The sequence below is a fragment of the Trachinotus anak genome, unplaced genomic scaffold (genome assembly GCF_046630095.1).
Source record: "Trachinotus anak isolate AG129_WGS33_773 ecotype Australia unplaced genomic scaffold, CSIRO_AGI_Tana_v1 ptg000012l, whole genome shotgun sequence".
In the NCBI taxonomy this organism is placed as follows: domain Eukaryota; kingdom Metazoa; phylum Chordata; class Actinopteri; order Carangiformes; family Carangidae; genus Trachinotus; species Trachinotus anak.
Window position 1 is genome coordinate 17,895,001 of NW_027273863.1, and position 12,658 is coordinate 17,907,658.

Here is a 12,658-nt window from a genome sequence, read left to right on the forward strand (position 1 = left end):
CTGCTACCCTTTTCAAAGACACTCAACTTCATTGTCTTTGGACTTGTGAAAAGAAATCAACCTTGGTTTAAGCCTTTTATCACACGTTATCCTGCCACATTACATTATAATAGTCTAGTTTGGTATTTGTTTTTTTTTTGTTTGTTTGTTTTAACCAAAAACACTTAAAACAACTCAGAATAAAAAGCCCATTAAGAGTGAACAAATGAGACTAACCTCTGGTCGCATGATCCCGAATATCTCCAGTGAATGTGCGCGGCAGCTTCTCCTCCTGCGGAGCTCAAATCAGAGGAAAAAAATAAAAAAAACGCTCAAACCTGCGCACCCTCTTCTCCGCCGCGCTGTGTTCCGCTCTTCCTTTTCCCCTCTCTCTCTCTCTCTCTCTCTCTCTCTCTCTCTCTCTCTCTCCCTCCCTCTCCGTCTCTTCCCTCTCTCTTTGAGGAATGACACTCATGCCAGCAGCGGGTACCCATGCCATCTGCCGCTGACGTCTTGTGGCAGCCGAGACCACGTGTTCGGTGTCCCACGGGACCTCCATCCCGCTCCGATCATCTGGCAGCTCCGGTAATGGGCACCGGGAGGCCCGCGTTTACCGTCAGAAACACAGACCGGAGAGGGATAACAACCAATATCTGCATCTCCCCCTGTAAGAAAGATGAATTCATGTCTTTTTCTTTTTTTTTTTCTTCTTTTTTTTAATCTGGGAGAAAAATGAGAGACGCGCTGCAGAGTTCGCGGGCTTTTTTTTTTTTTTCAACAGGTGAAATAGATTTAAAATGAAATAGAAATACTTTTTTTTTTTAAAAAAAAGGGAATAAAAATGATGTGAATAAATAGTTTCATTATATTTTACAGTTTAATGAAAGGCGATGAAATGTTTCCGTTTAAAAGAGACGTTTGAGAGTTTTGCTCCAGATAAAAAGCTGAATGCTGCTACCGCACATTTGGGTTTGACTCTGTATGTTTTGTGCCTAAATGGCCCCAAGTTTAATTTTAACTCTGACATACATTTATTTAAGTCTTTGCACATGAATGTAAAATATGTAATGCACGTTAAATACACACAGGGGGGTGGGAAGCTTCAGCCCTCTATAGACCTCCTCTGATTAAATTACATTCAATTAAACCTAATTGTGGAGCAGATAAGGAAAAGAAAAGGCAGGTCTGGACCAGGAGGGTTTAAATTCTACAGAGATACAGTTTAGCCGGGTAATGTTCTGGACCTGGGGCTCTTTTCAACAGCTCAACATACATTTAGTGTTCAGCATTATTTCATCTGCTTGACACTTGATGACTTTCACTCATTTCTTGAGAGTCGCTTGGAAAGATGATTTTGAGTCAGAAGTCACCACAGGAAGTGTAGCGTTAGTTCTGTTCAGGGAGTCAGAGACCCCAGCTGTAAAACATGGTTTCATACAGGCGACTGCCCTGTGACCGGTGCTGTTCATGGTATGTTTGCATGCAAGTTCCCAAATCCTTAATAAGTCTCCTTGTATATCTGTTTTATAACTGTTTGTTTTTTCATACTGTGACAGGACATGAGACCTCTGTGCGGCCTGACCGACCCCAAACAACACAGGTGAGGTCACAGCCTAAGACAGAGTATTTCTCTGTCCGTGAAGGACTTTTTTATTGCAAACAAAAGCAATATATGTTTATGAATCGTCCAGACAGTTATTTACATGTTTCTTCACCTTCATCAAATGTTCCTCAAAGGTTACCACTTCATTACTTTTTTAGACCATCCTCCCCAAAAAATATCAATAATTTCAGCAAATTCCCAGAAACCACATTTAGGTCTTATTTGAACCAAAACCAGGATCTGTCCTCAAACCTGTAACCAAACCGCAACCAGAGTGGTGTCGAAACTGAATTTTTTCAACAGCAAATTTGAACAGGGCAGACAAATTATGTCTTCCTGTGTCAGAAACACTTCTGTGTATGGTTCTGAAGGGTGTTTACAACCCATGTGTTTTTTCATTTAATTTATAGCGACTTGGTGGTTTTCAATAAGGACAGAAGAAAAGGAAAAATGGTTGATCTTACAGTTTTTATCATTATTTTTACACACAGAGGAGTGTGTCTGTGGGCCCTCAAACACTGAGGAATCTACAAAACAGTGCTGTTAGATTCTGTGTGATATGTTATAAAAGACAACTAGTGATTATTTGTATTATGGATTAATCTGCAGAGCATTTACTCGATTAGTCGTATGGGCTGTAAAAATTTCAGTAAATAAAAAATGTCTCATTTTGTCCAACAAACAAACTAAAACTCAGTACATTGATTTTACAATGATACAAACAGAGAAAAGCAGCAAATTGTCACACTGGAGAAGCTGCAACCTGAGAACTTTCTGCATTCTTTCTTAATTATCAAATAGTAGCTGATTCATTTTCTGTTGATCAACTAATTGATCAGTTGACTCATCCTTTCAGCTCTGTATAAAATAGGTAAAGAAATTCCACCAGGCACCAGCTTGCATGCAGAGGATGGGCATACCAGAGGGGCGTGCACAGTGTTGGTACCTCAGGACCATAGACATTAAGTACACCCCACGGAAAAGGCCCAGTGGCACGCTGCCAAATCCACATTGGGGCACAGCTGGCACTCGATATGGGTATATGCACTCCTCAGTTATGTGGAACGCACACACAAGCGCGCGCACACAAACGTATGCCTGTGAATGACCTTGTTGCAAGGAGAATCAATTAAAGCGACTTATCACTCTCTCTATATTGGACATTACAAGACATCGATCAGCAGCACGAGCCTGGCTGCAGAGAGCCGCGGCGTGGTGATTACGCCTCGGTGTGAGCTCAGAGCGTCAAACAACACACAAAGGTGAGGCAGCAGCTTCTGCAGAGGTAGTGACAGCGTGTACACACAGTGGTCAGTGTGTACACACTTGACCTTATGTGTGAGACAGGGCACCAAGCACGTGTTCACACAGTGACACAGGCAGAGTGTATGTGGGAGTGCATGTGGACGAACACATACTGTACATGAACACCTAAAAATACACACACAAAAAACCAAAAAAACAGTCCCTTCATCACAGCCTTCCCCCTGAAAATGCCTCAGCTGGTCTGCTGATCGTTCTGGTCCAGCACACACACACACACACACACACACACGCACACACTAGCATCTGATGAGTCAAACTCCCCATCTCAGACTAATCAGTTGACTGCACTAATTGCAAATGCAAATATGCAAATTTATATTAATTAATTACTCCACTAATTAGTTCTCTTGTCTTTTCAGGTAATAAATCATTGTGTGGTTGAGAGAGAAAGAGAGAGAGAGAGAGAGAGACATGGCAGTGATCTTTTGTCTGCTGGAAATCCTTGTTTCAGGTCTGAATCTGATCCTGTGATGTTTCCGGGACAGATTTTATCACACACTTGTCCACTGAGACTTCTTTTTTTTTTTTTTTTTTTTTTTTTTCACAACAATTCTAACCTACTTAATTATTTCAAGTGGTATTTTATGTGTCATACTTCAAGGGTGGAAGCATTGTAATTTGAGAAATATAACAAATAGCAGAGGTTGGTAAATCAGGGTGTCTTGCTGACAGTTCTTGCCTGTCAGCTCTTTTAATTATCACATTATCAGCTTTTATAGACACGAAGCGTGGTGTAGAGCTGCAAATGAAGGCGCTGCTGATCGCATGCTGAGTTGCAAGCGGTTCTCAATTGATGTCAGCAGTTAAAGGGAGTCTGTGTCGAGATGATGAGTGCAAGGTGAAGTGGTCGGGGAGATGGTAATGGTTGTGGCAGTGCAATGTGATTCTGTCCAAAATCTACTTCACTGCATGTCTTTGGAGCAACTTCTTAAAGGTCATTCCTTTCGTAAAACCCCGTAAAGCATAAGAACACTCCTAAAAATAAACTCCAGAGGCAAAGCATGTGTTTTTTTTTAAATCCTGACACTGACTCTGTAATGAGGCCTGTGCTGTTTCTCAACCACCTAACAACTCTCACTATTTATTTTTTTGCATGTACAAATAACGAAACCCAAAACACACGTGCTTAAATAAGGAAGTGTTTAAGTGTTCCCAAATACAAGCGCAGGTGATTTATTGAGTACTTGTTGATATCTTGATACCCTGATGAATACCTGAGTTGCTGCTGTTAAATAATTTCAGATTCATGTTCTCACACCATAAACCTGTTGTTAACAGATGTATTATCCTTTTGTTTTTTTAATGATAAAATCTTACCAAATCGTTGACATTTTGCTCTTTTCCAACACCTCGACCGTATGTGTTCAGACTCCTGTCAAATCAAACCATTAGTCTTTTCCTGTTTCCCAAAGTCTCTTTGAATTAGAAAGCACATCCTCAAGACCAATCTGGAAACATGGAACAGTAAAACAGAGTTTCAACTATGAATAGAAAACCAGCTTTTTTTTCTTTAAATTGTTTTTAATTGTAATACAATATAAGTAAAAGTCCAGAAGGATGTCACTTAAGTAAATGTACATAAGAAAGAATAAAAAGTACTCATCATACATAAAAATGGCCACTATTTTTACAGTATAGATTACAATACAGTATTATGAAATATTATTACTAGCATTTAGCATTAGCATTTTACTCGGTGGAGCTAATTCTAATGACTTGTTTAGTTGTTTTTTTCTGCTTATTAATGCTAAATAGGAGGGTAAAAGTAAAGTTTAAAGTCTAAATACTTCCTGCACCGCTGGACACGGTTTGGAAAGTCTGATTCAGGTTGTCAGTGGCTGAATTCATACTTTAAATAAAGCCTCCGTTCAAACATATTGTAAGATCCTCTTAGTGAACAAGTATCAGTTTAGTTTCACTGGAGAGATGCGAGAGCACATCCAACAACCCTCTCCCACCGTGGATGTGGAGAGGAGAGCTGAGGATTGTGGGACTGATTACCAGAGGCCAGGTCTTGGACTAGTGTCCTCCAGCTGTGCTGTTCTACCCAATTAGAAACTCCATATGCTGCCCCACTCAGCTGCTGAGTGGCCACACCTCCCACCCACACAGGTGGAGCACTGAGTGTTTCTGTGCATGTGTGTGTGTTTGCCTTTGTTGCTGTTGTCTATCAACACAAACACTCCTGTGAGAAGTAAAAGCAAAGTTTCTCCCGCACCCGTTTGGTTTTAAAGCGTACAGTAAAATAATCGCCTCACAGATCGAATTTCATTTTGTGTGATGGTCCATCACTGCAGTGCTTTCTTAATCCCAACTCATTTCCTCACACACAAACAAAGTAACTCTGACTGTCACTACTCCTTTGATAACAAACACACAGGTATTTAGGTGGGTGGCATAGAAATGCTAATAGTATTAAAATATGGGGGTATGAATAATGGATATGTTTTTGAAAATGTATAATGTAAAGATGTTAGTCCCGTTTTCAGACAGAGATGGGATAGCAGACGTGTAATGTTGCTGGAGGCACCCGTTTCTTTTTCAAAGCACAATCTGTTCACACACGTTCAAAGTGGCTGTGACAATCTGTTGTGGTAGAATGCAACCAGAAAGTGATAAGATAAATAAAAATGTGTCAGATATCATATTTAAGTAAGAGTCACATCTTTAGTTTTATATAAGTATAATACGAAACATATGATAAACTCTTATTTACTTCACTGTAAAACAGAGCTGTCTGACAGCAGTAACCTACAGTAAATCATTAAAGTAGCAAGAAAAAGGAAGTGAATATATAATGTATGAAGTTGTCTTGAAATATGATCAGAGCTTCATCTAACACACATAACACACAAATCATTGTATGTTATTGTCCATATTGAATATCCCATTCAAATATCCACAGTGTAGGCTGTGTCCCTCAGCTAATGACAAAAGCTAATTGGAGCCAGGAGTTAACGAACTTGGAGTCTAACCAATGAAACCAGATTGGAGGTGTGAGTTAGAGCTACTTTGACTCATTAAAAACACTTAAACATTTTGAGTTTGCTATTCACTAGAAACATCTGTTGATGTGAACCGTGCCTTGCAAAATGAGATCCCAGAAGACTTAAGGTCAAGAACTGTTGATTACAAAGGCATCTCAGAGAGTTTAGACATTCATCATGGAAACAAGTTAGTTATGTGGCTACCTTCCCTGGAAGTGGGCATCCAGCTAAGATGACTCCAAAAACACAACGCAGAATGATCAGTGGCATAACAAAGGGCCTCAGAGTGAAAGCTAAAGGCTTAAGGAATCATTGGTGCAGGTTTGGGCTTTGCTGCCTCTGGGCCTGGACAGCTCACCATCATCGAGGGGAAAATGAATTCCCAAGTTTATCGAAGTACCTTACAGGATCATTTCAGGATTCCTGTTCACCTGAGCTGAAGCTCAGTTGAAGTTGGGCAATACAGAGGGATGATGATCCTAAACATCAAAGTAAATCTACAGAAAGAATTCAAACAAAGAAAACCAGTCAGAACAGTCAGAATGGTCCAAAATTCTCCTTAACATTGTGCAGGTTTGATTAGAGGAAATGTTGCTAGTTCAGCATCAAACTTCACTCCTTCAGTCGCCAAGAATCGTCTCCGGAGGTGGACGGCAACGCCAACTTTTGTCTCTATCATGTCTTTTATTTTATTTTTGTTCTTGTCACTTTCCGATAGCTACTCACTGAATCCTCAATCTGTCCTGACGACGTAGTGCCACTCAGAAGTCGTCTTATAACCTCCTGTATTTAAAGACAACGATGGCCGAAGCTCTTGTCAAGCAACAATCACCACCACACATTCCCGGCAAGAAACCATGTTGAGTGACAGAAAAAACGTACAATTAGCCCCTTTAAATACAAGCTTTTGCTTACTCTTTCCACCAACACTGTGGAAGTTTAACTGTTGTGTTCAATAAAGACACGAAAAACTATGATTATTTGTGTTTAAGTAACTTAAGAATATTTGGGTTTGTCCATACTTCTGAAGATCAGATCACATCTCATGACCAATCAGTACATAAAACCATTTAATTCCAAAGGGGTCAAATACTTTTTCTTGCCTCTGTATGTCAATATACAGCATTTGTGAATAAACACACCAAATTTCTCAAGAACTCTGAAGCAGCTGACACGAGTTGCTGCAGGTTTTACTTCAGAAAGAAGTACCAAGTACCACAGAAAGAAAAATGAAAAACTAAATGAAATAGTTGAAGTTTCAAAATGTGTTTTTGTCTCGAACATGATTCCACTGACTCGCCAACTTTTACCACATTTTTTTATCGCAGCTCTGGATTTTTTTTCGAGCATGAAGCCGGGATGATTGACAGTGCTGTAATGTGGTTTTCTCACCTAATCGACACTCTTGGTGTTGATATGATTCCTTTCTCCCTCTTCCCTCATCAGCTGTCCTCAACTCCCTGTTGCCTCGCAGTATTTGAAACCGCTCATTCATTATCAAAGTGTGGCATAAAAAGAGTTTTCAGTGCACATTACAAATTTACTCTACTTCATTTAATAAAAAAAAAACATACAAAAAAAACAATGTCCTAAGTCATATTTTGAGGAAAGCAGAGGTGCATTCCCACCCTTGAGTCAAAAAGATTGACATCGCAGTCATGTAGACTACTGAACTGACTACAAACAGCAGTATATCGCAGTATAATATCCACTTGTAGCGATGACATCAATGTTAAACTCTTTTATGGTCAAGTTCTCACAGCACTTGGCTGAGGTCAGGAAAAGATTGTGGTCTGGTTGAAAACAAAAAAAGTTCACAGTGACTTCAGACACAACGCTTGTATTTACACTGAACCAAAACTTGATCTTTCCCCAGCATGAACCGAAGTGCTTTTGTTGCCTAAACCCAACCGAACCGTGAGCGATCCATAAGCTTAACCACATTTTATCATTGTAGCCATGATGGCGAAGGTCTAGTACGCCTGGCACACTCATTTGGGTCGTATCGGAGGGTAGGGACAAACAATCTATGTGTTTGTTCGGGTTGGAGGGCTTGTTGGAATGACTGATATTTGTCAAGAAATACTACAACACATAACTCCCTCTGAAACCACAAATCCTTAATACATTTCTGTTTTTGTGCAGATTAAAGAAGCGTAACAACATGTTACCTTATGAGCTTCAGATGTGTTTTCAGGTGGACTATCGAGAGAGTAGAGCGTGCTCTTCCCCCCGCCTCCAGTCTTATTACACTATCACACTATGATAAATCGCAGCAAGAAAGCAAATAAGCATATTCCCTAAAATACTGAGCTATATTTTTAAGGAAAAGACAGCTAGCAGGTTGAACAGAAAAATGTGTACATTTTTTAAATTTACCTCGTTTCTGGAGCCTGACTGAAATTCTAGCTTTAAAAAGTCTTTGTGGACTGGTGCATAACAGTTGTTATGTTTTTCAAGCAAACTGAAAATGAAAGATGAAGACCCGAATTCATAACAAGTAAATTCACCCCTGGCTGTTCAGTATAACTCCACCTTCTTCTCCAGGCTATTAAGCTCCACTGTAACATTGCTGGAAATATCTCAACATGACACCACGCCATCTGTGTTTAACCAGTTTCAGCAAGAACAAGCAACATGGTGTTGCAGTGTTAAATTGGTTTGAGGTTGTTTTAAAGGGAAAATGAATGAAAGGCTCAAAGTCGAGCAACACAACAAAGGGAATGAGTACTCACTGATAAATGGAGCTTTAAAATCTTTGGAGCTGTGTACTAGTGGTTTATTTAAATGGTGATGATCTTGCGCTTCAGTAGCCAATAAGTTGTTTTTGTGTCAATTTCTTATCATGGTGAATTTCACCGGGATGGAAGAATTCAGATGCTTTGGTTAACTAAAAATCACAATTCAAAAAAAAAAAAAAAAAAAAAAAATACTGAACTACAAGAGAAAGTCCTTCATTCAAAATCTTACTGGAATAAAAATAAATAATGAAAAGTATTATAAGCAAACCTACTCATTATGCTAAATGTCCACATTGATGGTGTTAGATATTATTTTAACTATTTGTTGGGCAGTTTCATTTGCAGAAACTTCAATTTTATAAAACCATTTCTGTTTGTAAATAAGTCCTAAAAACCTAATTTTGAGCTGCAGTAAAAAAAAATATTTCAACCTATTTCTAATTTAAATCAGCTTGTTTAAAATAAGTTCTAAAAAAAAAAAAAAAAAAAAAAAGGAGTCAGTATCTTGAAACGAGAGAAAATACAACAGATCACGTGAAGAGAATTATGCAAAGTTGAAAATGTGTGAAACTATTTGAGCTGCATTTAAATAAATTAATAGACCTTTTTCACAGCAGACATTAGTGATAGCAGGAAACACACAGGTGGAATCCATGACACTGATGATGTAGCTGCTGGCGCTGGGACCTGAGCCGTTGTTAACAAAGTTGGTTTCACCTGTGCTTTTCCTGCTGCAAAGTCAAAATGTTCCCGGTGATCTTCTCACTGAACACGGCCTCGTGTCTTTGCAGTTAATCATATGGGTTCTTCAAATTCATTATATTCGCCGGGCAGCTGTGGTTCTTTTTTCAGATTAAGATTTTGCATTAAAGACACGCCCTTTGTCACATTTAAGATTTTGCAGCAGATTTCCCCTCTAACCTTCTTCCATGCTTTTATTTAAATAATGGTTTGAGGTTCAAAGAGATGAAAGCAAAGATTAGAGAAAAGATAAAAGTCAAAAGAAAAAATTGACCGGTATTTGTAGCAGAGTTTTGTCTTTTCTTCCTCTCCCACGAATCCTTTCATGACCCCTCAGATTTATTTTGCGACTCTCATGGAGGGCACCACCCACTGGACTAAACTACCCAAATGTATATTGTTCAAATGAGCTCAAGCTTGAGCGGCGACAACAGTAAAATGCTGTTAGATCAGTCACAGTTAGAGGGACCATTTATCGGCACAACCAGTAGTTTTACTTTTAATTCTTTAGAAGCATACTTTGCTGTTAATACTTCTATTGCAGGACTTTTACTTGTAAAGGAGTATTTTTACACTGCTTAAGTTCTTGCTACACCAAATGGATATGCAAAATAACAGCAACAGTATGAAGTAGCATAAAATGGAAATACTCAAAGTAGTAAAGTACAGCAAAACTGTCTCCATTACTGGAGGTTAATAACATAAGTGAGACGCCACACTCTGTCAACATTATTCAATAACTATTGAATAAATTAACTCCAGCACAATTTGTGTGAATATTTTTGTATTGTCCACAATCCGTCTGCGCTGCTGAGGCTTCAGGAGAGATTGTCACTTCCACAGCAGATCTTTGTCAGGACACATCACAGAGCTCAATGCCCTCTGCGACTTGCATCATCTGCTGAGTGTCACAATGCTGTAGCCATGATGGGGGTCTGCCCTGCCCCCTGTGCCCACCTGAGGGGGTTACAGTTGGCAGCCTCATCTCCACACCTGACAGACTTCCAGAAAAGGAACCACTTGGCTGCCAGCAGAAATAGCTTCTTCCAGTTTGGGGGTCGGCCCCGAGTCAAGATGAGGGAAGCTTGGCTCTTTAAGAGTTGGGCCAATTCCCAGACACACTAGCAGCTTGTGCCACAGGGCCCTTTGATTCTGGGCTCTCGATCAGTCACTCTAAATAGAGCTCTGTGCTCTTTCCAGTGGATAGACGGGGTTTAATTTTTATTAAACAACTTGATATGTAATGTCTACTTTACACGCTGCATGATGTGGCCGTGTGTAGTTGAGTGGTGAGAACATGCTGTCACTTGTGGTTAAGTCAGAGGACAGATTCCCAAAAGGCTAGTCACAGTGTCGGCTCAATGTGACAGGATCAGACTTTATTTTCATCTTTGCTTTAGAGCTGAAAAGAATAATCAACGAGCCGAGCAACGATTTTGATAATCGATTAGTTGTGTAATTTATTTTTTTTAAGGAAAAATGCCAAAAATTCCCTCTTCCTAACTTAAAATAAACAAAAATAAGCAATTTGCAGATGACACTTTGGGCTTTGAGAAACTGTGATCAACATATTTGACTATTATGTGACATTTTATAGAACAAACAATGAATTAAGAAATGTATCAGCAAATTAATAAAAACTGAAAATATTCTTTATTTGCACCCCTATGTTGCTAACTGTGTATCTCAGCCATGGCCTCTGCATTCCATCTGTGCATCAGGAGAATAACAACCAAGAGTTTTTTTGTGTTTGGGTGCCTCCACATTTGCATGTGTGCATATATTATACATAGGTAATGTGCAGTTGAGCGCATCCTTCCCGCAGGTGTGGCTGTTTTCCTTTTGATGAGGGAAAAGCAAACTGATTAGCAGGTCCAGGTAACATCAGAGCAGCAGTTTCCCGCCAGTGGCCATGTGATTAAATCACATAGAGTGAGTCTCAGGGAGCCAGGTAATGAAGGGAGAGACAAGCGGATGCCATCACCCCTCCTCTTCCTCCTCTTACTCTTCCTCATCAAGTAGCACTGGAGCTCAGCCCAAGCCTGGGACAGGAGGTGGGGTGGAGCACAGACACCAACACACACTCACATGCATGCATGGACAAACTGCATTTCCACATGTGGATCAATGGAGGACTCAGATATACATGTTGCTGTGTTGTGTTAATGTACAAACGTATAACCATGAATCCAGAAGACAACTCACACAAAGCAAGAGATAAAGTTTATGAATCTATAAATCAGCCTTTTCATGCCACAGTGACAGAGCCACCACAGGACACACACGTGTCGATCCAACCCCCCTTGACTGGATCTAATACAGCAAAAGAAACTCATTTGCACTTTTTTACTTCCGAGCAGACTGACTATTTAATATAGTAATGACTAAAAACAAAAGCTCTGTAAATCAACAGTGCACCAAAACAAAAAAACACAAATGTTACTTTGCAGCCACACAAAAATCCTCAATCGAACCAAAAATAAGCATTAAGAGCTCTTTAAAATACTGTTGATGGCTTTTGGTTACAGGCAGTCCCCATTCTCCTGCCTGGCAATGGTCTTTTATGGCGAGGGACCTAATACAAGATTTCTGTTCTAGTGCAAACACAGTGGCCATGGGCACCAAGGAACAGCTGCCGTATAATTGAATTAACATTCGCCTTCTGCTCCAGCACTCAGCGCTGTGCTGAGAACTCATACGAGCTCCATCAACCTGCACATGAATATGCATGCTACTTGTGATAAAAATGCATCCTGTGTCTAATGTTTGTGGAGTTGCCTATATGGCGGATAAAGAGCTATACACGGACTGTCTTGTGAGAATGACACGATATGCATCAAGTCTGTTGATCATTTTTAGTGCCACAGGCCCTCGGAGGCTGAGAGCAGCGGTGCCGCTGCAGCTCCACTGGGTTTGAAGTCTAACAGAGACATCTAGTGGATTATTGACTGTTTGTCACGTTCATGTTGCTGTTGATGCACCATACGTACTGAGGGCTTTGGCTTTCTGTAAGTGTGAAAATCTATCACTAATTCTAGTGATGGAAAAATTCATTTGTGTGTAAAATCTGAAAACAGGTATCAAAGGTTTAATTTCATGGCCTGAATCTCACCTGTCCACCCGCCCTCAGTTTGTTTCTATAGTGATGCAAAGAAGTGGACATGTTGTCTCATTTGGACACTTCTTATCTGAACTTCTGATGCAATTTACACAAGCATTGTGTGAATCTTGGAGGTTGTTAAATCTAATGAGGTTTGATCATGGATGGATTACTGGATGGG

At 39.9% G+C, this 12,658-nt stretch overlaps 1 protein-coding gene and 1 long non-coding RNA gene across 2 annotated transcripts in view; one reads left to right on the forward strand and one right to left on the reverse strand.

Annotated features, from left to right (window-relative positions):
• The window catches only part of neurod6b (neuronal differentiation 6b), a 3,019-nt gene extending 2,574 nt beyond the window's left edge, over positions 1 to 445 (reverse strand). Inside the window, exon 1 of the mRNA XM_071492500.1 lies at positions 217 to 445. The gene's annotated coding sequence lies outside the window, so the exon portion shown is untranslated. The remainder of the gene's footprint in view (positions 1 to 216) is intronic.
• Positions 446 to 508: 63 nt separating this feature from the next.
• Positions 509 to 2,831, forward strand: LOC139629717 (uncharacterized). The gene is made up of 3 exons (XR_011693031.1): positions 509 to 646; positions 1,536 to 1,579; positions 2,439 to 2,831. It is a non-coding gene; the product is annotated as an uncharacterized lncRNA (long non-coding RNA).
• The last annotated feature ends 9,827 nt before the right edge of the window (positions 2,832 to 12,658 follow it).